The 24,920-nt window shown below is 40.2% G+C and overlaps 1 long non-coding RNA gene across 1 annotated transcript; it reads right to left on the reverse strand.

Moving 5' to 3' along the window:
• Nucleotides 1-18,462: 18,462 nt before the first annotated feature.
• LOC135071588 (uncharacterized) lies at nucleotides 18,463-24,183 on the reverse strand. The gene is made up of 3 exons (XR_010257294.1): nucleotides 23,782-24,183; nucleotides 23,656-23,706; nucleotides 18,463-18,717 (listed from the first exon to the last, which is right to left on the reverse strand). It is a non-coding gene; the product is annotated as an uncharacterized LOC135071588 (long non-coding RNA).
• Nucleotides 24,184-24,920: the final 737 nt, after the last annotated feature.

The following is a 24,920-nucleotide window of genomic DNA, read 5'->3' on the forward strand; positions in this document are numbered from 1 at the left end:
ATGATACCGTTTATTCATTGCGTTGCCTTTGAAAAACAAACATTATTAAAGACTACATATTTCCGTATATAATATCAGGATTAACTTAAGTAAATTAGAAGCAGAACGATCGCAAAGAATGCTCATGAATATGCAGCGGGCATGAGGCGGCTCCCACGAGTCTCGGAAGCGCACTCGGCTGCGCCCGCGCTGGTCATCTGCGTTCTCATACATTCATGCTGTTTTTTGACGAGAACCCGATTGTTATCAAAGCTAATACATGGAGTCCGTGTATTTGTATTATGTTAATAAAAAGCTGCATCGCCGTTGATACACAATATCTTAAAATGAAACATTTAATAAGCCATATCGAGTGATCTCCTTTGGGCGGATCAGTTCACTGCTGAACGCATGCCTCCCCCTTAACAAAAGTACTCCCAGAGCGTCATCTTTCAAGTCATACAATGTTGCAGCTAAACGGATTAGGTTTAATTAAGTATGTGTCGGCGATTAGCGCGGTTCTCCGAAGCTCGTGTGTGTCGCGCCGCCGCCGGCCGCCCTAGAAAAAGCGCCCGGAAATAAAAGCTCCCGCCCTAGGGCAAACGGAATATTCCGTTGCTTATTTCTATAAGAATATGTATAGAATGTAAGCACTTAAATATTAGCTAATTTAATTGTCAATAATGATCAAAAATTAATGCACGACAAGCATCCTACCAAGTAAGTGGTGTTATATTTCCCATCTCAAGTTACTATTTAATTTTTCGTTAATATTCAAAGTTCAAACTAAAATCTACGAAAACATAGCAAACTAAAAACTGCGTGTGGCAAACCGAACCTCTTTGCCTTTTATGGGTGAATATCAACAAACTCGTTTTTTGCCTAATTCCGGTGGCGAATTTTAATTTCCACTTTCCAAAACTTTTTTGTGGCAGAAATAATAGTAAATAACTTGTATTATTCAATGATATGGTAGAGATCAAAATATTATTAATACTTCTCGAGATATGTTAATTTGAAATTATCAAGAGCCACCGAAATTGTATTTGAGCCACCGGAATTAAGAACCAATCCACCGAAATTTATTTATACAGCGGACTTCAGAATGTTACGGATGATTGTCTCAAATTACTTATTTATTTGTAATCAATTAAGTATTATTATCCAGTAAAGATGTTTATAATTAAAAACAATATTCAGGCCTGTGTTGTGACCCTAAAAAAGCATCAAATCTTCCCACGTGAGTCATAATAGCCGACTAAGGAATCAAAATACTGGAGGGTGGGTTGCAGCATCTTTCCGGGTATTATACTACCATACTGGAACTACCAACCAGCCTGCTAAGCATGGTGATAACGGCAAAATCCCTCCATAGAGAACAAATCCAAAACTTTCTGGCTCTAGCCGCCAACAGCCCCGTTATTCTAGAGTCATCACAAAGACATCATACATGACCCTCAAACCCAGAAACCAACTCTAGTCCCGGGAGGGCGACCAACTGCCCCAGGTTGGTGTTAGGTTTATCTTCCATAAGTAAAAATATTGGTCCAGGCTAGCCAAGTTTTCATGATGGTATCATACCTATCCTATACTCAGAATTACGCAACTAATTATTCGCTAAAGACCATGCGAACTGGAGATTAAGTATGAAGATATTTCTAGATCTATACCAGCTACTGAACTAACACATGACATAAAAAAAAACTATGCAAACCTAGCGACAATGAGCTAGATGAAAGTAGTACAATTAAGAAACGGAGGACTAAATCCAGCCAGCCTCATAGAGAGAGAAGGCCTAGCAAAAGATGCCAGAACTGTAAAAGCGTACTGAGCTGCACCCTAATAGTACTGCAAAAATCAAAATGTAGTAATCATTTTTAGACGAACAGGCAATTTAATCACATTTGCATTCTCCGATCACAACAGAGCTTATGACCGCAGTCTATGAAGGAACACTATCTGCGGTTGCAATCCTCATCAGTGAAGGACCGAGGAAGAAGAAGAAGTCATCACCGAAATAGAAGAATGCCGAATAAAAGATGCTCAAAAGCTGTCGACTGATGAAGCCTAAGCCACGACCAGTGCCAATCCAGCTCCAAAGCCCCACGAATTTTCATCTCGAGTGGCAGAATAGATTGCAACCTACGAGACTAGGGAAATTTTAGCTGTTTCAGGACTATTCTCATCTGTTTTTAAGATTCTGCTTAGTATCGATGTATAAATAGCTATCCAAGTCCTCACGCTGATACAAAGTGTATTATAGAGACGATTTTTTTGTAATAAATCGAAAGTATGTATTTGCGAGGACCAAATTGAATATACCAACATGAATAACGAGGATAGCAGAACCATTTTGGTAAATGCCTAAGCTGCTAGGAGAGATTAAGAAGCACTACTAGTAATTAGGCTGAAGATCGAGATTATTCCGACACTTTAGCGAATATATCCTAGACTTTAGCTTGAGTGAGATTATAATGCCCTATTAAAAACAACAAGGTATGTACCAGGAGATAATGAAATCACAACTGAGCTTATGAAATCAGATGGAATGCTAGTACTAAAGTTCTCTTAAATACCACCATGTTTATTGGTCGATAAACCAAAAAATAAGACATGGTGGTGGTGCTAGAGACTGGAATGGAATGGACGTTGGCGATGGTCCAGAGTCAGGTGAGGCAACTTTTTCCTGAAACATCCAGTCTCCCAGACAACCTCATTTTCGTAAAGACGTTTGTAATACTACGTACATATTTAATGCTGCGTCAAATTATGCAGAAGACTGAGGACTATATTCAGTCATTATTATTGGCCTTTTTGTACCTTCTTCGATTCGGTCAAGACCTGGGCTGTGCTACAGTCTCTTTAATGGCGTCAAATTGACTGTCGATACATGCAACTTCTGAAGTATTTGTATGAAAAACTTCATCATATCAGCCCTCCCCCAAGATCAGAACTCGAAACTTATCTGATTGCTGCAAGGGTTCAGAGTTGGAGACACCATAATCTCTTAAAGTCTTCACTACCTCCCACTTAGAGGTTTTCAAGCTTCTTAGCTAGACCGAGCTCAGTATCAAGATACGGCGAGTACATCACACAACTTCGATTCACTGACGATATTGTAGTTATGACTGAGACCTTAGTAGACCTAGGTACAATGTTCCAGAGCGAATAAGACCGATTCCGGCAATAGATTCGCCACCGGAGCCACCGAAATTGCGCCACCGGAATTGAAAAACTGTTACAAAATTCAAATTATAAAGAAAACTATAATTCTGATCAATAATTTCTGTATGCAGATACAACAAAACACCAAACTGTAATCATGTTAAAGAATCGTTTAGCATCTAAGTAAGTAGCTTTCACTCATACACTTGCCAGCGAAATTGAAAAATTTTGTATTCCTGTGCCGCTGATACTAATATTTACGGGTCTGCTGGAAAAACAATACCACAAGTCGCAAGTCTTTATAGCCCGATCAGGAGGACACAGTTGAGTGATGCAGGGCAGAAGAACTCTACGTCTCTCAAAGCTTCTTTGGAGAAGTAAGAGAGTGTCGAAATTGAGCCACTGTAATTGCTTTTTTTCGTGGGACAGTTTTGAAAGGCTATTTAAAACACTTAAAATATGAAATATCACATTTCTTTCATATCATTTAGAAGTCTTATTTAATGTATTTTATGGCTATACTATTTTTAAATTACTAGAATCCCCGAGAAAGAAGGAATAACACAATTTATGAGTAGAAATAGAGTTAGGACGCGCCACCGCTATTAGATTTTGGGTCTTTGAAAATTTTTTTTGTATATAAAATAACTACCTATTGTCCTGAAGACTTTGCTATCGTGTAAAACGCTGTATAAACTATATACAGAAAAAAAATCATCGCTCTAGTTACATTTCTCCCATCGATTCTCAGCTCCGCCGCGTAAAAAACGTGTTTGGGATATTCACCCTTATACTTTTTTTATTTAATTTTTTTAAGAATAAACCTGTTTTTTGATAGCTGTCTGTTAAGCAACGTCTCGAAATTAAACGCGAATAATTTACTTGGATATTTTCGTATATTTTTCACTCCTTTACCTCTGATCCCTCACTGTCCTCAACAACATTCTCCCCCCTCGTATGGCAATACGCAATATGAGGAAAATGTGACAAACCGTTATGAGCTAATGACAACAATCTTCTTGACTGGCCTACGCAGAACCCCCCCTTTCGTGACAACGTCAACAACCCTGACAATACCATCCCGTCCGGGGTAAACGTGTGAGACTCGGCCCTTCTGCCATACCCCTCGCGGTAAGGCATTGTCAGCGATGATGACTATGTCACCGACGCTCACCTCACTCGGCGTGTTTGGGGCAGGTGGTCTTGTGTGGAGCAGCGGCAGCGCTTCCCGGACCCAGCGGGACCAAAAGTGATCTGCCAGTAGTGACGCTTTTTTCCACTCATCTCTGCCTATCAAGGCGTAATCGTCGAGCGCAGGGTTAGGGCAATTTGTGGGCGACGAACTGCCAATCAAGAAATGGAAAGGCGTGAGTGCCTCCTGGTCCTCAGCACATACGCTGACATGCGCCAATGGCCGAGAATTAATTATGGCCTCGACCTCCGCAAGCAACGTTTGAAACGTCTCTTCCTTTGGCGCCTTCTGTTGTAGGACTACACGCAGGGCGGTTTTGGTCGAGCGTACCAAACGCTCCCAGCATCCCAGCAGTGAGTAAAGAGCTTAAAGCGTTCTTTGAAAACAACGTTGAAGAGTTTACAGCAACCAATGGTATAAAATGGAAATTTATCCCTCCTGCTGCACCGTTTTTTGGAGGATGCTGGGAGCGTTTGGTACGCTCGACCAAAACCGCCCTGCGTGTAGTCCAAAACAGAAGGCGCCAAAGGAAGAGACGTTTCAAACGTTGCTTGCGGAGGTCGAGGCCATAATTAATTCTCGGCCATTGGCGCATGTCAGCGTATGTGCTGAGGACCAGGAGGCACTCACGCCTTTCCATTTCTTGATTGGCAGTTCGTCGCCCACAAATTGCCCTAACCCTGCGCTCGACGATTACGCCTTGATAGGCAGAGATGAGTGGAAAAAAGCGTCACGACTGGCAGATCACTTTTGGTCCCGCTGGGTCCGGGAAGCGCTGCCGCTGCTCCACACAAGACCACCTGCCCCAAACACGCCGAGTGAGGTGAGCGTCGGTGACATAGTCATCATCGCTGACAATGCCTTACTGCGAGGGGTATGGCCGAAGGGCCGAGTCTCACACGTTTACCCCGGACGGGATGGTATTGTCAGGGTTGTTGACGTTGTCACGAAAGGGGGGGTTCTGCGTAGGCCAGTCAAGAAGATTGTTGTCATTAGCTCATAACGGTTTGTCACATTTTCCTCATATTGCGTATTGCCATACGAGGGGGGAGAATGTGGCAAACCGAACCTCTTTGCCTTTTATACTTTTTTTATTTAATTCTTTTAAGAATAAACCTGTTTTTTGATAGCTGTCTTGTAAGCAACGTCTCGAAATTAAACGCGAATAATTTACTTGGATATTTTCGTATATTTTTCACTCCTTTACCTCTGATCCCTCACTGTCCGAAGCGCATGACTAAGGACAACGCTTTCGCAGAGTCGTATAAAAATTACATAGCGGACATAATTAGTAAAGGCTACGCAGAAGAGTGCGCCGCCGTCACGTACCATACTAGCAACACTTCTAGGGGTGTCGTGTATACTTCGGAGTCCTCACCTCGGTGGTACCTTCCACATTTTGGAGTTTATCACCCACAGAAGAAAAAGCTCCGTGTAGTGCATGACGCGGCCGCTAAAACATGTGGAGTCAGCCTGAACACTTTGTTACTTCCGGGGCCTGATCTCTTACAATCACTTTTAGGGATCCTATTCAGATTTAGGGAAGGTCGCATAGCTATGACCGCGGACATTAAAGAGATGTTTCCCCAAGTCAGAATAAGAAACCAGGACCGCGACGCCTTACGCTTTCTGTGGAGGTCAGATCCTAAAGAACCAATAAAGGAGTTCAGGATGACTTCTGTTATATTCGGTGCGTGCTCAAGCCCGTTCATAGCCCAATATATAAAGAACCGAAATGCCCTGGAACTAGCCCATCAATATCCATCAGCTGCCGACGCCATAGTCCACGACCACTATATGGACGACTACATCGGTAGTCTAGATGACGTGTCTGAAGCCGCGAGCCTTGCCGCTGACATTGTGGCAGTGCACAAATCGGCAGGGTTCGAAATGAGGGGCTGGGTTTCCAACGACGCTAAGGCATTAGCATTAGTGCCATTTGATCTACATGCGGCTCTTCCTCCTGAAGTACATTTAGGCTTGCCGACCACTCCGATACGAGCCCTGGGAGTATTGTGGTTACCTAAAGAGGACGTATTGGGTTTTAGGATAGGCATGAATGACGACTTCCGGTCACAGTTAACTGGGCTAACCAAACGTCAAGCGCTGTCACATTTGATGCGCGTGTACGATCCTTTAGGTCTACTGGCACCCATTGTAGTAAAAGGACGTGTCATGTTTCAAACGCTCTGGCGGAGCAATGTGGGATGGGACGAACAGTTACCTACGGATGTAATTAAAACGTGGCAAGACTGGTTCAATGAGCTGTTGTCTGTTGCGAATATACGCATCCCACGTTGTTACCTTGGCGTTGATGCGGTAGAACGTGAACTACACATTTTCGTTGATGCAAGCGAACTAGCCTACGCTTGCGTCGCATATTGGCGCTTTGTGTTGCCAGATGGCAGTTTTAGGCTAGCACTTATTGGAAGCAAGTCTCGGGTAACTCCTTTAAAGCCGGTTTCAATCCCGCGATTGGAGCTTCAAGCGGCCTTGATCGGCTCTCGATGGGCCGTCACAATTTCAGAGTGCCATAGGTTTAAACCGGTACGAGTGTTTTACTGGAGCGATTCGAGGACTGTGCTTTGTTGGCTTCGATCCGACGCGCGCACATTTAGGCCTTTTGTGGCCCACCGTGTCGGTGAAATCATTGAGAACACGAACGTTGATGATTGGCGGTGGGTCCCGACAGACTTAAACGTAGCCGACGATGCGACGAGGTTTCACAATCTGGAATCCTCATCTAGGTGGTTCGTTGGCCCACAATTTTTATTACAACCATCTGTTATGTGGCCAACCGAGCCGACGGAGGTAATCGCACCAGTTCTCACAGAGTTAAAGACTCACTATATGTGTGAATTGGTGGGATACACTAGAGAGCTTATGCCTACCGTAACGGCAGATCCAAGTCATTTTAGTGACTGGACGCGGCTCGTAAGAGCCACGGCGCGTGCCTATCAGGCTGCGGCAAAGTTTAGGACACTTTTGGACTCTCATGCTCAAAATTCTAAATTGCGTAGGGGAGACCTAGGAGAGTTGTGACAATTTTTACTTTAGGGGCCATATCTCGCTCAAAAAACATTCCACAGCTATAAATCATATAAATTAATGTAGCGCCGTTCCTTCTGTTTTCAAAACAATCACCAAAGTTAACTAAAGTATTAGGGTTTCTAAGAAAATCACCAAAATCTTAGACCACTCCCTCTGTCACAACTCTCCTAGCACCGAGGTAAGTTGTGACAGGTACCGAGGTGAGTTGTGACAGCATTGTATTTCATCTATTAGATATAAAAAATGCCATAATACTCAATCAAATATGATTTTTTAGCAAAAAAGTACTTTAATCATCCTTTAGTACCTACCAGTTAAAACAAATAGTTATAGGATGTCGTTACACAGATTGAGCTACATTCCTCAGCTTTCATTTTTCTCCCACGACCCTGGATTTTTTTTTAATTATATTTTTTAGCTAATATTATAGTCACTTAATACCTATAGTATTTTCTTTCTCTTCTATAAAAATAAAATAGTCGCGGTGGTATAATCCATAGACGGAGCTTCGCCTTCTGGGTTTACTTGATAAGCCTCTTTCTCCTTAATATATCTTGACAAGTTTAGATTGTAAGAGGTCGCAGCATATCATAAACTTTAACCCTTTAACCTAATCACTTCATAAGTTAGGTCCTAGATTTCAACTTTAGCAAGCAGTTCCTCTATATGGCTTTCATGTAGTTATTAGGCATTCTGAATCAAAAAAGTAACAGTATGCAATTATACAAATTATGAACCTACTAACACACAAAAAAATCATCTAAAAACATCGTGAAAATGGCCCATCAGAAAAATTAAGTAAGCTAGGAGAGTTGTGACAGGCTGTCACAACTCTCCTAGGTGTTTAAAATGACGACTTAGTTCGAATAATAATTTTTATTTTCTAATCACGATGCGAACACAAAAGATCATTGCTTCATTTTGAGACCTGAATAACCATGCAACTTGAGAAAAAATAACACAACAGTGCACATATACTAAAACATAATATAAATTGAAATAAAATTTTGAAGAAAAACTTACTTTTCGCATTTTTTTGTACACAGACGTCATATTTACGTAACCGTGCCTCTAGCGCCGCCCGCAGGTACTTAGTCAAGAAGAGCGTCTTAAATGCAACAAACAAGCGTTTTTACCAGCTTGCTAACTATATTAAGTAAGGAGAAATCGCCCTTGTCACAACTCACCTCTGTCACAACTCTCCTAGGTCTCCCCTACTAATTCTTGTGATCAACCATCACCAAATCGTTCTCTTTCTGTTTCATGTCGCTTGGGGTCTAATTTGCTGGCGCTCACCTCAGAGATGATTAAAACGGCGGAGCAGCACATTCTGAGGCAGTGTCAGTTGGAGAGCTTTCAAGAGGAGATCCGGTGCATTAAAGCGTCGCAGAGCATCCCGAAGACAAGCCCCCTTTTGAAACTATCGCCGGCACTGGGCGACGACGACCTTTTGAGGCTGGCTGGTCGAATCCGTGCAGCCCCCGAAATCGACACAGACACGAAGAGTCCCATTTTACTGGATGGACGTCACCATGTCACACGCTTACTGGTCTTCAGTTACCATAAGAAAATGGCCCACGCAAACAATGAAACGGTGGTGAATGAATTGCGACAGAAATACTGGATATTGCACCTGAGGCCTACAGTTAAGACAGTGGCCAAAAGCTGCCGTTTCTGTCGTATAAGAAAATCTCCGACTTTAATACCACCTACGGCGGACCTACCTGCAGAGCGTCTCGCACACCATCAAAGGCCTTTCACACATGTTGGCCTTGACTACTTCGGCCCTCTCGAAGTAACTATTGGCCGACGAAGGGAAAAACGATACGTCGCCTTATATACATGTCTGACGGTGAGAGCGATCCATCTCGAAGTTGTACACAGCCTTTCTTCCGACTCGGCGATCATGAGCTTACGACGTTTTATCGCGCGGAGAGGGTCACCTTCGATGATCATCTCAGACAACGGCACAGCGTTCGTCGGTGCGAGTAAAGAGCTTAAAGCGTTCTTTGAAAACAACGTTGAAGAGTTTACAGCAACCAATGGTATAAAATGGAAATTTATCCCTCCTGCTGCACCGTTTTTTGGAGGATGCTGGGAGCGTTTGGTACGCTCGACCAAAACCGCCCTGCGTGTAGTCCTACAACAGAAGGCGCCAAAGGAAGAGACGTTTCAAACGTTGCTTGCGGAGGTCGAGGCCATAATTAATTCTCGGCCATTGGCGCATGTCAGCGTATGTGCTGAGGACCAGGAGGCACTCACGCCTTTCCATTTCTTGATTGGCAGTTCGTCGCCCACAAATTGCCCTAACCCTGCGCTCGACGATTACGCCTTGATAGGCAGAGATGAGTGGAAAAAAGCGTCACTACTGGCAGATCACTTTTGGTCCCGCTGGGTCCGGGAAGCGCTGCCGCTGCTCCACACATGACCACCTGCCCCAAACACGCCGAGTGAGGTGAGCGTCGGCGACATCGTCATCATCGCTGACAATGCCTTACCGCGAGGGGTATGGCCGAAGGGCCGAGTCTCACACGTTTACCCCGGACGGGATGGTATTGTCAGGGTTGTTGACGTTGTCACGAAAGGGGGGGTTCTGCGTAGGCCAGTCAAGAAGATTGTTGTCATTAGCTCATAACGGTTTGTCACATTTTCCTCATATTGCGTATTGCCATACGAGGGGGGAGAATGTGGCAAACCGAACCTCTTTGCCTTTTATACTTTTTTTATTTAATTTTTTTAAGAATAAACCTGTTTTTTGATAGCTGTCTGTTAAGCAACGTCTCGAAATTAAACGCGAATAATTTACTTGGATATTTTCGTATATTTTTCACTCCTTTACCTCTGATCCCTCACTGTCCTCAACACTGCGGGTAAAATAATATTTTTAATATCATAAGGGAAAGTTGCAATTTTCTTATCTCGGTTTGTTTGCGTATGATAAACTTTACATTCGTTTGCTATGCGGGTTGCGGAAAAGTTAACTTTTGTACTCGTAACTAATATTGTACTCCTGGGTTGAGTTGTTGTATTCTTTATAACGACTTTACACCAACGTCTTCATTTGTAGTAATCCCGGGGACCGGGGTGCATGTGGTGGGGTAGGACATACAAAGTGAAAAATATAGTAGGGTCCAATAATATCTATACTGGGACGATAAATGAAATTTTAGTATAATTTAGTGCAATCCATTTGCACTTTCTTCATTCAACTTATACATAAACCTACTCCTCGAGCACCGACCCTAAGTCAAGTAGGTACCTATTGGTGGTATGTGTTGAGCTGCTGAGAAGAGTCCAGCACTTGAGGCGGGCAGCGCAGGCGCAAGATGCCGACGGCGCGCTTTTTGTGTGAATTAAAAGGCTGTATCAATTAAAGGCCACACGCGCGCGCCGTTAGCTTCCTAGAGCAACGCCACGCATGCGCAGGGCTGCCAGCTCTTTCAATTACATTTTATTAGATTCGATTAGACACTCATGTAATTTTTAATAAAAAATGGGAAGTTTTGTAGACTCGTTTACTTTTTTTTTTTCCGGTTTCGGTGACGAAAGTGTCAACACGTACGAAAGAGATCTCTGCAATCATTGTGAAATTACCAGTGCAAAAAGTGGAAAATCGGCGCGTACCGCGGTCGATCCGTGGGGCGAGCCAGCCGTGGTGGTGTTCAGGCAAAAATTACAGTGAAGCAACGAGTTAATTGCAAAATTAAACCAAACAAAGTGCCATTCAATATAACCTCAAAATTGAGCACATAAAAACATCGAAGGTAGTGCTGTTGGCATACACGAAAGTGACGTTGACGTATCTGACGTTGACGTTGACAGTTTGACACATTTGACGTTGATAGCCATAGACAGCTGTCGTCAGTGTTGCCACCACAGAAAAGTGATATTTCCATATTAGTGTTACCACTGCATAAAATTAAAACACACAATGGAAAAACAAATGGAAATACTACTCTCAAAAATAAACGAAAAATTCAATGAACAAACAACAACTCTAACAACAGCAATAACGAAAAATGTTATGGAGGCTTTAGACGAGAAGATGAAAATATTGATGGAAGAAAACAATAACCTGAAAACCAAAGTCACGAATTTAGAAAAGAAAATAACACTCCTAGAAAAAGAGAAGCGGAAGAATAATTTAATTTTTTTCGGCATTGAAGAAAAGGGAAAGACAGAAATAGAGATAGTAGATTTGGTTAAAGAAATTCTAGTCGAATCAGGAACATACTTAGACAGTCAAGAAATAAATAATGTCCAAAGAATAGGAGCAAAATCAGATAAAAATCGCCCAATCAAAATATCTCTAACAACAACTTGGAAGAAACACCTCATTTTGAGAAACAAGCATACCCTCCCAACAAATATTTATGTCAAAGAAGATTTCCCAAAGGAAGTACTCGAAATTCGCAAACAGTTACAGCCAAAAGTGGAAGAAGAAAGAAGAAATGGAAATATGGCATTCATAAAATACGATAAGCTAATTGTGAAAAAGCCAACGAACACTAGCCGCGACAAAAGAAAAAGAGGAGATTCAGGATCACCAACCACTATAGCGAAAAAGATAAATACGGAGAAAACTGAAAATGTTAAGACAACCATAAGCAAGACAAAAGAAGTAGTAAAACCAAGCATACTTACATTTGTAGCGCGGGAAAGATCTGCCTCGTTGTCAGAGATACCAAAAAACAAGTAAAGGCCTTCTCCGACCGGAACCAGCATAGAGATACAACAATAACAACCACAAGAAAAACCTCAAAAATTTCTCCCCCAAGCCGGCTGGTCACCGTGGGGGAAGTCGACCAGCACCCTCCAACAAATCTACAATTACATTCTATAAACATGCCAACTAAAGCTCATACAAAAAAAGGGAAACATAAACAAAGTAGACTATACCTATGCACACTAAACACACGAACCTTGAGAACACCAGAAAGTCTGCAGGAATTAGAAATAGCTATCGAAAACGTCAAGTGGGACATCTTAGGAATAAGCGAGATGAAGAGAATAGAAGAAGGTATAGAAGAAAGAAACCACTATATCCTGTACCACAAAGGCGAAGTCGCTGGACAGAGAGGAGTAGGTTTCCTAGTAAAGTTAAAACTCAAAAACCAGATCATAGGATTTGAAGGGATATCAGACAGAATAGCGGTCATCCACATTAACATACCAAAATATCCGAAGGATTGGACAGTAATACAAGTCTACTCGCCGACAGAACAAGCAAAAACAACAGACATAGACGATTTTTACGACAAACTAAACGAAGTTACCGAAAAATATGCAAAAAACAATTTAGTCCTCATGGGAGATTTCAATGCTCAAGTTGGCGCTAGATCAGCTGGAGAAGAACATATAATAGGGAAATACGGAAAGGGCAAAAGAAGCAAAAATGGGAAAAAATTGGTAGAATTCCTGCTAGAGCAAAATCTAACACTCCTCAACTCGATGTTCTGCAAAAAACCTAAAAACAAATGGACCTGGGTATCTCCCGACGGTAAGGTTAGAAATGAAATCGATTACATAGCAACCAACAAAGCAGGATTATTCTCCGATACAGGAGTAGTACAGAACCTGAACTTCAACACTAACCATCGTATGGTACGCAGCTGCCTCAACGAATGTGGTCCAAAAAAGCCTAGGCCGAAAGCAATCCTAACTAATTACTTGCAGACTAGCAAAAGGAGAGATCCAAATGATAGTATAGAAAACTTATTGGAAGTTGTTACTTCGAATATGGACCTGGAGGAAAAATATAATAGATTAGAAAACAAGCTCACGAAACAGACACGAATACGAACAAGATACGGTAAAGAATCCTATCTAAGCGATAATACTATGAAACTAATTAAAGACAGGAAAAACTTGCTGTTAAATAAAGAAAAGAAAGGAAACCAGAAAGAAATATCTAACCTTAGCAAGCAAATTCGCGAAAACATGAGGAAAGACAGGAAAAATAAAAGACTCAAAACCCTAGAAAGTCATATTATCAGAACGGGAGGAACAAGAAAAGCGCTAAAGGAACTCTGCGAAAAGGGGAAAGAATGGATACCAAAATTAAAAGACAAAGAACTGACAACTACTTCTCGCAGCAAAATCCAGAATATAGCAACAAGCAAACAGTCACCCGAAGAAGAACATGATATGCAAAAACATAATATGAACAAATCAACTGAGAGCATACCAGAAATATTAATATCGGAAGTAGAAAAAGCTATAAAAAGTCAAAAGATGGAAAAAGCCCCTGGTCCAGATGGGATAACAAACGAACTTATGAGAGGAACAATTAAAGAACTAAGCCCAATAATAACGAAGATCTTTAATGACATTCTAATTACCGGTTGCATACCAAGCCAATGGGCAGAATCGCATATAATACTCTTATACAAGAAAGGCTCAAAGGACGACATAGGAAATTACAGACCCATCTCCCTCATTTCAAACGTATACAAAGTTTTTGCTAAAGTCATTCTAAACAGAATATCTACACAGCTCGACGAGAACCAACCCGTGGAGCAAGCGGGGTTCAGGAGAGACTTTAGCACAATCGATCATATACACACAGTCAAACAGCTTATCCAAAAATACAAAGAATACAACAAAACTATTTACCTGGCTTTCATAGATTACTCAAAAGCTTTTGACAGCATCAACCATGAATTCGTATGGCAAAGTCTTAAAGAGCAGGGGATTCAAAATACCTACGCAAACCTAATTAAAAACATATACAGCCAAAGTAAAGCTAGTATCAGGCTGGAATCTACAGGAAAGGCTTTTCCAATAGACCGAGGGGTCAGGCAGGGTGATCCACTCTCACCAAAGCTGTTTACAGCGGTGCTAGAACAAATTTTCAGAAAATTAGATTGGGAACACTTGGGATTAAACATAAACGGATCAAGATTGAACCATCTAAGATTTGCAGATGACCTGGTGTTATTGGAAGAGGACCCAACACTATTGGAATCTATGATACAAACTTTAGCAGACCGAAGCAGAGAAGTAGGTCTAGAAATGAATTCAAGCAAGACTAAAATGATGACAAACTCAAAACAAATTGATATAACCATCAATGGTCAAAAACTTGAATACGTAGAGGATTATGTTTATCTAGGCCAGATAATATCGCCAAATAACCAAATGTCAAAAGAAATAGACAAAAGAATTGCGACAGGATGGAAAAAATACTGGGCTTTAAAAGAAATAATGAAAAGTAAGGAACTGGGTACCAGGATAAAACGGAAGACTTTTGACACCTGTATCTTGCCCTGCATCACTTATGGCTGCGAAACCTGGGCCTTGACAAAACGCCATAGGGACAAACTAGCAAGGTGTCAGAGAGGAATGGAAAGGAGCATGCTAGGATTGAAACTAATGGACAAGACCAGAAATACAGATATCAGGTGCAAAACGAAACTAACAGACATCCTAACACGCATCGATCAACTCAAATGGAGATGGGCGGGACATATGCTACGCTGTAACAAGGAGAAGTGGTGTAAACGGTTGACAGTGTGGTACCCGAGAGATAGCGCCAGAAACCGAGGTCGCAAGGCTTTAAGATGGGAGGATGAATTGAGGTTGACCGCAGGACCTCTATGGATGAGAGTGGCGGAGGACAGAAGGCAATGGAAGGAGTTGGAGGAGGCCTTTGCCAATAGGCACACCGAAATCTTAGACATTTTGTGAATGTTTTTTTTAAGTGAAGAAAGTGTCAAATGTAAAATGTAAAAATGTTTCGGAAATAAAAGGCTTATTATTATTACTTTTTGACATTAACAGTTTTCGGGCTATTTTTTCAGCTTTCCCGATTGATAATTACCGTCTTGCTTGTTCTTATATTCTTGCTGTCTAATCTGTTATCTCTACTTTAGGTAAACGCGCCATTTAGCTGCGCTGTTCCCACTACTATTACTAAGTTGGTATAGTTCTTCCACATGGAATAGATACTATAACCTTTGTGTGTTCGTCCCACGCACCCCTGATTACACACATGCCTTCACGGCGGCGGCGGGTGGACAGTGTCAATTCGCCATTAACATCGCTGGCGGTGCGTATCTATTAAGCTAACGAGTCTGGCCGCGTTTCCTCGCCTGAGAATAAGCGCAATTATGCCTAGGGCCCGAATAACGCCGCGTTACGTGCTACGTGCTCACGCGCCGATTTGGATATTAGTCCAAATTCAACTAGTTCACACATTTGCTTTGTTGAGTCATAACTTGCAATTGTGTGTAAAAGAACTGTTTAAAAGTCTATTTGCAGAAATTAAATTACTTTTATGATTATTGCTCGGCCAAGAACTCTAAACGCCTGTATTTTGGAACGATGCCCCAATAGCGATCGTTGAATGTGTGTTTATTTTAGAACAGTACCTAGGTAAATCAAGCAACAATCTCAAAAATCTGTCAAACTCCATACGAAAAACACCCGTTACTATTATAGTTACGGTTAAAGTAGTTGGTGCAACTCAGCCTTAATAATTTTCAGGACTTGAACTTGAAAACTTTACAAACGAGCGAAAGCTTTTTTTCCTATTATAATCACGTCTATACTTACTTCGATGCTGTTCAAGAGGAGCACTTGTTCCTTTGAACATAGTTTTTTATTCCCACGGGAAAGAAATATCTTACGAAGAATACTAATTAACTGCAAGGAAGCTTTTATTTATTGAAAAGCTCATCTTATTTAGCTATACGATTAATAGTGAAAATATTTTTGTTCTTTTTAAAAAAAATACATCATTAGATTTAAGCTATTCCAAGTCATACAAAAACATGAGAAATAATCAATTTCCTGGTGAGCAGACAATACTAATTTACTTTTTTCAATTGCAAACGCAGTTAGGTCCTGCGCACCTGCGCATGCAAGTGCGACCGTTTGAAAAGTGCCGCGTAATTAGCCATATTTTATAAACACCCTGCGATGGGACTGTGTACTATAAGAGCAACAAGATTTTAAGACAAAATCCAATTTCGTGCAGAGTTCTTTTTCAGTCAGAGTCAAAGCTTTTATTTAGTACTTAGGCCCTTTCCAGGGCGCTTGTATTAAAGTAAGCTTTTACTCGTATTTATTACCAAATGAAACAGATTTGTTCAATGCCTGTCAAATGACCTGTGCTCACATCAACTCGCCATCCCACAGTAAACGCACCATGTACACCTAGAGGTTCATAACCCTTTAGATTGAATTTACCAGGTCTCGTATACATGTATAGCCCCAACCAGCGTACTGGTACCTAACATATAGGTAGGAGGCGGAGTGTTACTCACTTCCTTTAACTAGAGAGCCAACTTATACCTAGAATAATCGTACTACTCCATACTCAACGGCGACACTCGCGGTGCTTCCCTTTGAAGTGTCCGCGCTTTTTGTGCAGTTGACATCGTTCCTAGGTATCGGCTATACATGTCATCGGCACTTATATAATTAATTTAACGGCCGGAACTCCCATTTACCTGGGAAAGGGACGTTTGTGCCAAGGCGTCAATTGAACAATAGATTTGGGTACAGTGGGTTCATTGAACGCAATTTCCATACAATTAATTTGTGAGCTCCCGGGATTTGAGTAATATATCGTTCTAGAATAAATGCTCGTTCATAAAATGAGCTTACATGAACAGGAAAAAGTTTAATTTACATTAATGAACCCCCAACTGTTGTGGAACGTCAAGATTTTCTCATAAACAAGATCAGAAACACCCATTAATATGAGTACAAGTAGAGAGTCGTGTATAGGGCGAGGGTAGGGCAGGACATACATATCCAGAGGAAGCCAAGGCCGTGGAAGGAAAAACTTTTTCAATGAAAACATGAACAATGCATAACGAAATTAGTTAAACAGGACGACCTATTTATTATATGGCGATACTCGTCGAAAAAGAAAATGTTCACTAGAACTAAACGTTGTGAATAATTAAAGCCTGGTGGTTAATAGCGTTACTGTTACAAAAAATATCCTACCGTGTTCAACTGTACTGTATTAATAGGCCATTGAAGAAAGTACTGAGCTGCAGGTTACTTAGATCTTTTCTTTTGCATTGCTTGGGCTTATTTGGACAAGATATCGTTTTCTCAGAAGGCGGATCAACTAGTTTGCTTACATTGTTTCATTTGTACTGGGATTATGGGCACAAATCTAAGTTTTATTTCAAACTGTTATAATATTTTAACAGTAATGATTGACGGCACATTTATACATTTTTGACGCATGAATCTTTTGTAGTAAAAAATATTAATAGACAGATTACTTTGTTTCACACAGCACAATAAATACCTACACATAATTAGGTTCCCGTACAGTGTATGTATTTTAATTTGCGGTTATTATAAGCAGGCATTATGTCTTCAAAAGCGAATTACCCTGTCAGGAGGAGCGTTCAAGTTAATGGGACTCCGTCGGTAACGAGCGGCGGGAGCAAAAACAAATGTAATGGGGATGTTGCCTGGGTCAAAAAGCAAGAGTTTTAATTAGTCCGTCAGTTAACTTATCAAAAAATACTCTACACGTATGTTTGCGTGTTCAGAGTGTGTTCCTAGGCTTCTAATTTCTAGCTATTGTCTGTGACTCCTAATCTTCTTGTGTGTATGGATCAACACGGGTAAATCAGGCGACTTTGAAGATATACTGGGATTTATTACTTTACAATAAAGCGTTTACAATATTTCAGTTGAAAGTTCAAATGAGAATGAGAGACGTTAAGCGTCCGTGCAATCGTTTTTATAGGTGTGCTTCAGCGCCATCTGTTGTGGTTACTTGACATCGCGTGACGTAATCGATGCGGTGCTCGGTGATAGTATTGCCATTGATCTTTGGTTGGAGCTTCTCACGCGCTCCAATAGATGGCTCTTCTTAACATTCCGGCGGGCCTTGAGAGACTCCCTCTCAACATCTCAGCTCACGTCGTGTCACGCGCCGAGCCTCGAACCTGGCACCTCAGCGACCGGAAGTGGGCATATCTTTGAGAATGCCCTGTGTATGACGCCCGTGGCCGTCCGAATGACAGCAACCCTTGGTACGCCGTCACTGCCTGAAATCAGAGTTACTATGCGTCCTAACCGCCATTTCAGCGGCGGAAGGTTATCGTCCTTTATGATAACCAATGTTCCAGTTTGCAAGTCTTCAGTTTTCTGTTGCCATTTAGTACGTTTCTGAAGCTCTGATATGTACTCTGTAGACCATCTCCTCCAAAATGTCTGCCTCAGCTGTTCAACTCGCTGGTAACGATTGAGTGTGTGCGTGGTTGCAGCGGTAATATCACTCTCTGCAGGTGCAGTCAGCGGCCGACCAATAGTGAAGTGGGCAGGAGTGAGTGGAGAGTAGTCGTTGGGGTCTGAGGATAAAGGATACATAGGGCGGGAATTCAGGACAGCTTCAATTTGTACCAAAACTGTGCTGAATTCCTCATAAGTCATGTTTACATTTCCTACCACACGTGTTATATGGTGCTTACAGGACTTGATCCCAGCCTCCCATAAACCGGCAAAATGAGGCGCGTAAGGGGGAATGAATTTAAATTTAATGTGATTATCTGAAGCGTAATCAATGATAGACTGAGAATTACTCTTTAAAAAATCTGAAAATTCACGAGCTGTTCCTACAAAGTTACGTCCATTATCGGAAAATATTTGATAAGGTTTTCCTCTCCGGGAAATAAATCGTTTCAGTGCTAAAATATAACTCTGTGAAGACAAACTAGTTACTAGTTCCAAGTGTATCGCTCGAGTTGAAAAACATATAAACAGACATAAATAACATTTTTCTAGTCTGGAACCCCTACCTTTCTTATTTAAAATAAATAAAGGTCCAGCATAGTCTACTCCACAGTTTATGAAAGGAAAATTTGCAGTTACTCGTTCAGTTGGTAAGTTACCCATGATTGGTTGTACTATTTTACCTTTCAAACGACAACATATGACACACTGGTTAACGACTTTTTTTGCTAAGTTTCTACCGCCTAGTGGCCACCAATTGTCTCTGATATGAGATAAAATTAATTGAGGCCCAGCGTGCAATAATTTTAAATGTTGACTTTGAAATAATAAATAGGTAAAGATATGTTTACTACACAATAAAATGGGGTGCTTTTTGTCATATGAAAATTCAGAATTAACTAATCTGCCCCCGACTCTTATGATTTTGTCAGTATCTAAAAATATATTTAAACTGGAAATATTACGTTTTGATTTATTTATAGCAAGATTATTATAAAGCGCATTGTATTCTTCAGGAAACGATTCTATTTGTGCCTGTCTAACTATAAACAATAAGGATTTGTCAAGTTCTTCTACTGATAACGGCCCGTGTAACCGCTCATCAATAGATTTTGTTCGTATGTTATGTATAAAACGCATTACATAAGCACAAGTTCTTTGTAATCGATTTAGTTTAGAAAATCGGCTGAAATCAATGATAGGTAAATTAGAATCGCTACTACACAACAAGTTTGTAGTGGGAAGTTTTAATTCAGGTAAATCATTTAAGTTCTGTAAAATATTATTTTGATTTTGTGACCATTTTATGCTATCTTCAAATAAAAAGGTGGGTCCGTTCCACCATAAAGTTGATGAACTCAATTCATTTAAAAGTACTCCACGGGAAACCAGGTCAGCTGGATTATTTGACGAGTTTACATGCAGCCAAATTGTGTTGCTTGTCAACTCATTTATCTCAACAACGCGATTCTGAACAAAAGTCTTTAACTGATGTGGTGACATTTGCAACCATCTGAGAACTATAGTAGAATCTGTCCAAAAAACAACTTTGTCAAAGTTCAATCGAAGTGATTTAATTATTTTATCATACAATCTAGCTCCCAATAGTGCACCGCACAACTCGAGCCGTGGAATGCTAACCGGTTTCACTGGCGCGACGCGGCTCTTCGAACATAATAATCTCACCGTGATGACGGCATCATTACTATTGCACGTCCGCACATAAGCGCACGCACCGTATGCAGCCTCGCTCGCATCCGTAAATATGTGTAATTCGATCCTAGAATGGTCACACGTTCCTACAACATGACGCGGTACGCGAATATTATGTAAATAAGTTAATGCTTCAATAAACTTTTCCCAGTTCTTTAAAATATTAATAGGTACTTCATCGTCCCAATCAAGTTTACATAACCATAACTTTTGTAATATCATTTTGCCAATAATTATAAACGGGCTTAACAAACCGAGAGGGTCATAAATCTGTGAAACAATTGATAGAATTTGTCGTTTACTAACATTATTACATTCAAAATTGACTTTTGATGTGAAATGAAATTCGTCGCTTTTGTTAAACCAACCTAAACCAAGAGTATTACTGGAATAATTTTCATCTAAAGAAAAATTTTTGGAATTATCAAAAGCTATGTTATTATTCAAAATATTTTCAGGCGAATTAAATGTCCATTTCCTTAAGGGAAAACAACCAGATAGACAAGTTTCAGATACACCCTTACATATGTGTGATAACTTCTCAATACAATCTGAACCAGTTATAAGGTCATCTACATAAAAATCTGTTAATATTGTACGTGAAATGTCTTCGTCCGTACAGTCAAAGCCTAGTTGTTTAATGCAACGATTGCTCAAGTACGGTGCAGACGCCGTACCGTATGTTACAGTATTAAGCCGGTACACACTGATAGGCTGTGATGGATTTTCTCGCCACAATATTAACTGTAAATCTCTTTGATTTTCATGAATTAATATTTGCCTGAACATTTTCTCGATATCTGCGCAAGCGACAAATTTATATTGACGAAAACGCAAAATTATAGAAAACAATTCGTTTTGCAATGCAGGCCCTGGCATTTGGACATCATTTAAAGATTTGCCAGTTGATGTTTTTTGGCTTGCATTGAAAACTACTCTTAGTTTTGTAGTAGTACTTTGCTCTCGTAAGACACCGTGATGCGGTAGAAAATAATGAGGTGAAGTGTAGTTTTCAATACGTGTCATGTGACCTAGGTCTAAGTACTCTTGCATAAAATCACTATACATTTTTTTATACTCTTGAGACCGTTCTAACCTGCGTTCTAATGACAAAAATCTATTTTTTGCAATGTCGTAACTATTACCTAATTCATCAAGTACTAATTCATTTCGTACTGGAATGCGAACTGAAAAACGACCATCAACTGCACGTTTTGTAGTTTCAGTAAACAGCTGTTCACAATGGCGTTCTTCCTCTGTAAGATATTGTTTATGTCTATAATTTTCTTCTAATTCCCAAAATTTACGTAACTGCTCATCTAATTGTAAAGATTGCAAATGATGACATTGTATTTTGTTATTTATTGATTTTGAATTATAAACAATGCCTGAAATAATCCAACCTAGCGTAGTGTTTTGTAGGTAAGGACCTGCCGGTAAACGCATTTTCCCTTCTATCAACAATTCCCAAAACACGTCAGCCCCGATCAATAAGTCAATTTTTGACGGTAAATAAAATAACGAATCGGCTAACTGAATATTATTCGGAATGTCTAAAGAGTTATAATGTAATGGAACTGTTGGTAAATTTGAAGTTATATGTTTCAAAACTATACATTTACAGCGAGTATTATAATCACCGTTTAATGACCTGACCTTAATTTCGCACAACTCTGTTGACTGAGTGTGTGAATGCCCTATTCCTGTGATATTATATGTGGACTGTATCGAATCGACTTTTAATTTTTTACGTAAATTTTCTGTAATTAAACAATGTTGACTGCCGCTATCTAACAAAGCGCGAGCCTTATGATATACATTGTCATTACCTGCTATCTCCACTAAAGCTGTGGATAATAAAACAGTTTCTGACGCCTGCGTATACAAACTATTGTTCGAATTCTCGTTTCGTGTCGGTTCGGCTGTATGTAACACTGCCGACGAGTGCAGTACGGGGTTCGAATCCGGTTGGCACTCCACGACTGATACTAATGCGTTTTCTACTTTATCATTATTGTTACTGTGCAATAAACTGTTGTGTTTTCTACTGCACTGTTTACACGGACCAAAATAACAATCTGAAGCGAAATGTCCAGCTCGTAAACAATTAACACATAACCTTTTATTATTAACGAATTCTAATCTCTCTTTAACGTTTAAATCCAAAAACTTAGTACAAGAATAAAGCGAATGATTTCCGCTGCATAATGAGCATGTGCGGGTACTTTTGGAATTCACATTATTTTTTGTTGAAGCGAAAATATGTGATTTTTGTTGCGATTGTTGTTGAGGTTTTTTATTGTTATCAAAAGGGACTTTACTATTAGAAAATGATGAAGAATTATGCGCTTTAATCATTTCTAAAGTGTCTGCCTTATTTTTCAAGAATGTAATGAGATCGTCTAACTTAATGCGTTTATGATGCTGCGTAAATAAATTATTTTTATGTTCCTCCCACTCTTTCTCAACTACTGCGTCTAATTTGGAGGTAATGATATAAATAATAAGTGTATCCCAATATTCTATAGGTTCCCCGAGTGTCTTTAAGGCACGTAAATTCTTTGAAACTATATCAATTAATTTCCTTAAATGAAATGAAGTCTCTTTATTTAGATTTTGAATGGTAAATAAAGACTTCACATGATTATGTACCAGCAACTTGACGTTATTATACCTCTCATTGAGCAAATCCCAAGCTATTGTGTAGTTTTCTGATGTGCATTCTATTGATTTAATAACTTGAGCTGCCTGACTAGTTAGCGATGTACGCAAATAATGGAATTTACGAATGTCATCAAGCTGGGTGGAGTTGTGAATCATAGAAAGGTAGGTATCCCTGAACTCTAACCAATTTTCAAACGACCCGTCAAAGGAGGGTAGTGAAATAGTAGGAAGCTTAATATTTATCGAAGCTTCACACCTAGAACTAGCACTAGTTGAATCAGAAAGGCTAAAACGTTTTATTAAACCTTCTGCTTCTGCCATGGTTTCGTAATAAATATTTTCAAATGATTCACGATGTTCTAACTGAATTGCAGTTTCACTATCTAACACCATGAGCATTTCGATGGAGCTTTGAATGCTATTAAATTCACTAAATAATGATTTGGCTAATTCACTACGCAATTTTAATTCGGTTAATTGTTTATCGCTAGGACGAGAGTGGCTATGAAAAGAATTTACAAATTTTACGAATAACGTCAGTCTACCCTTGATTGAACCGCGTTTTTTATTTAATTCTCTAATTATAGTATCATCAGAATCTACGCACAAATTAGGAGATTTACAACGAACGGTTACATTTTCAACACTCATTTTGACGATTTATAAAAGTGGGTACTCACCAAATTCCTGTAAACTGCGTACGTGACTCGTGAGGAAGCACAACACGGTACCTAGAGGAACAAGCACAGCTTTAGTAAAATTGAAATGGGATAAGATGGGGGAAAAAAGGAACGATTTGGCCAGACCCTTTGCTGATCCCTCGATGTGATGATGGATGATGCGGCTCTGAAGGTCCAATGTTTGCGTGTTCAGAGTGTGTTCCTAGGCTTCTAATTTCTAGCTATTGTCTGTGACTCCTAATCTTCTTGTGTGTATGGATCAACACGGGTAAATCAGGCGACTTTGAAGATATACTGGGATTTATTACTTTACAATAAAGCGTTTACAATATTTCAGTTGAAAGTTCAAATGAGAATGAGAGACGTTAAGCGTCCGTGCAATCGTTTTTATAGGTGTGCTTCAGCGCCATCTGTTGTGGTTTCTTGACATCGCGTGACGTAATCGATGCGGTGCTCGGTGATAGTATTGCCATTGATCTTTGGTTGGAGCTTCTCACGCGCTCCAATAGATGGCTCTTCTTAACAACGTATTTTTCACTTTTTCAAACTAATGAAAATTTAAAGAGATAAAGCGCCCCAAAGTTCATAAGAAGAGGCCCGTGACGTCAACGCTTGCTTAAAAATGCCGCACGTTGTGACGTCGTGCGCAACTTCAACGCACCATAACTATGTAATTATTTGTTAGATTGACAAATAAAATTATATGTGTCCAATATTTTTTGATATTAAACATTACGGACTAAAAAAATTTTTTTAGGCAACTAGCCTATTGCAACTAAAACGACTCCAACACAAAGGAGTATGAAACAGGCCAAGGTTTTATTGCGTGTTTTATGGGTTAAATTATATAACTCATGCTAGTGAATTCCAGTACAGAATGCCTACACGTTTTAAAGGGTTAAATGGCAGGTAAATATTAGGTAGATGATAGTAATTAATACATGCTGTTGTCCTCATCTTGCATAAGAACATGAGTCTTGTAGTATGATTAAAGCTGTCATGACTTTGGCTGTAGCTTTTTCTTGCGTTAAAACCACAAAAAAAAATTACTTTCGTAATAGCATTTTTATCGAAAATGGCATTTAAATATCCAATCGGCGACTGCCAGGATCAATATCTGCTAAAAAAGGATTTATTCTAATGCCATCTATGAACGTCGAACAGCAGTAATAGGACAGTGTTTCAGAGCACCACCAGATGGCGTGTTGCCCATCAAAGCCTGCAACCGTTGTAGGTTGTAGCGCCGTCGCCTTTAGTTCGTATCG

The sequence above is a fragment of the Ostrinia nubilalis genome, chromosome 5 (assembly GCF_963855985.1).
Source record: "Ostrinia nubilalis chromosome 5, ilOstNubi1.1, whole genome shotgun sequence".
In the NCBI taxonomy this organism is placed as follows: domain Eukaryota; kingdom Metazoa; phylum Arthropoda; class Insecta; order Lepidoptera; family Crambidae; genus Ostrinia; species Ostrinia nubilalis.